This window comes from Lipotes vexillifer, unplaced genomic scaffold, assembly GCF_000442215.2.
Source record: "Lipotes vexillifer unplaced genomic scaffold, Lipotes_vexillifer_v1.1 scaffold779, whole genome shotgun sequence".
Taxonomy (NCBI): Eukaryota; Metazoa; Chordata; class Mammalia; order Artiodactyla; family Lipotidae; genus Lipotes; species Lipotes vexillifer.
In genome coordinates this window covers 1,566,585-1,568,811 of record NW_006788448.1, presented here as the reverse complement: position 1 = coordinate 1,568,811, position 2,227 = coordinate 1,566,585, and positions in this window count along the sequence as shown.

The window sequence follows — 2,227 nt, the reverse complement described above, 5'->3', positions numbered from 1 at the left end:
CTCTTCCCCCCTTAAAAGCTCATCGGCAGAGAGCAGGCAGGTGTTTTGCTGCCACGAGGTAGTCTTACATTACGAATAATGCCCCACCCTGGCAGAAGGGGTATTTCCCTCCCACCCACCCAAGCAGACGAGGAAGCTGACCTGCTTAGGGAGTTATCACCACATGGGCGCGAGTGCCTAGTGATGACGCAGAATCGAGAAGGAAATGGCAGCAAGGGTTGATCGCTACATCAAATGAGGTCTATTTGGATAATTCAATAAAACCCCAACAGGGAGGTGGAATGCAGCATTTTCCCCAAACCATCTTCTTTTCCTCTACCCTCCCAGGCATTGTTTACAGTCTTAAAGGAAACAGCAGGCGCACCAAGGTACACCCCAGCTAAGTGGCTATAATTGCGTTCAGGGCTAAATGGCCACAGCCATTAGCAGCTTTTCAACGAACTCTCGTTCGTCAGCAATTGAAAACCCACGGCTGTCACTGAGGTACGTGACTCCTAACCCAGGGCAAGAGGGCGAATGGTAAATCACCAACGAACTGGAGGAAGGGTTGTGCATGTGGCTTAGCTTAGGCACCAAGACTGCGGGGCCCACCGTGCATGTTGCATTTGCGGTGGCCTCTGCCCCTCTGCCCCCCGCCCCCGCGCCCGTCCTGCTCCCTCCCTGCACACCTGCACGTCTTCCCAGGCTCTCACACAGGTGTGTATGGGGGGGCACCGGAAGGAGAAGCGAAAGTAGTGCAAGGGCTTCAGGATGCCCCAGACCCGGACATGGATCCCTGGAGAAGCAGTGGCTTTAAGACCGATCAAACTAAGCCTGGTTTTCTGGTCTCAAATTGGGGATTAGAAGTGCCCCCGCTGGGGCTGTGAGGGCTCTGGAGCCTGGGTGAAAGGAGTTGCCCGCAGAGGTCCTCAGGGCACATTACAGGTCTTTTCTTTCCCGGCACCCAGCTGGCCTGACTCCAAATCTTGGGTTTTTTCCAGTGTAGTACACAGGACGTGCTGGTGTTTGTTTTGTTTGTTTTTAAGAAAAGAATCCACTAGACAATGGTAGGCAATGTGCAGGAAATGACCTTCACTTTTCTGACCAAAGGAGGAGGTGGAAAGGGCAGAGGGAAGGATAAAGCGGCTGGGAGCTAATAAGACCTTGCTCTGGGCTGAGCTGGGGAAGAGGCAGCCACACGTGGTCCTGGCGGCACAGCCGGGCTTCAGCTTGCGAGAGGCCCCTGCGCTGGACCCTGGACAAGCCCCTCAACCTCTCCACATCTCTGTGTCCCCATCAGTAAAAAGACGTTAATAATAGTAACTACCTCAAAGGGCCTTTGAAGTTAAGTGAGGTAATGTGTGCAAAGTGCTTTGGCACAGTCCAGATCTTGACCGCCTGGTTAATGCAGGTGTGACTTTAATACTTTAGAGCCAATGCTTGAATGCGTCCATGTAATGCTCGTTATTAATTTAGTAATATCATTATTCTTAATGTAGAATCACTCAATAAAGAGCTGTTACTCGGGGCATTGTTCTAGGCATTGTTCCGGATGTAATAACTCAGTTCCCTCCACAGACCAATGAGGTAGGCACTACCTCGCTCCCTCTTTTACAAGACAGGAAACTGAGGCACGTGGAGATAAAGAAATTGCCCAAGGTTATACAGAACTAGAAAGTGCTTTAGTTGGAACTTGAACCCAGAGAGTCTTTCTCCAGGGATGAACCCTCTAGGCAAGGCTGTCTCTTGGAATATAAATCTAAAAATACTCCTTATTTTCCACAACAGTTTTAATCCTTGATTAAAATTTCTCATTACTGCGTCTTATCTAGCTGTCCTAAAGTTGGAACAGAAGTGAACATCAAACCACGTCTGAAGTCCTCAGAACTTCCACCCAGTTTAAGGGCTTATTTAGACAGAGAATCAGCCTGGAGGAATGCTGGCTGATGAACACGTTCTATTCCTGCAATCAGAGGCTGGCGCCAATCCACATGCCAGTGAAGATCAGTCAATCTCCCAGCCAGTGGAATCCACTAAAGGAAAAGAAAGCGAGCTCCTCCTAAGAAATTCTGCCATCACTTACACTTGTATCCTGTCACTGACTATTCACTGATTCACTTGTTCTTGTTGTGACCAGTGACACAGATTGGGCTCTCTGAGAATTACTAATTGCTTTAGAAAACTGCCTGGGTGCAATCTCTCTCTACATGGTGAATATTTCCTCTATGGGCCACCTGTAAATTCTTAA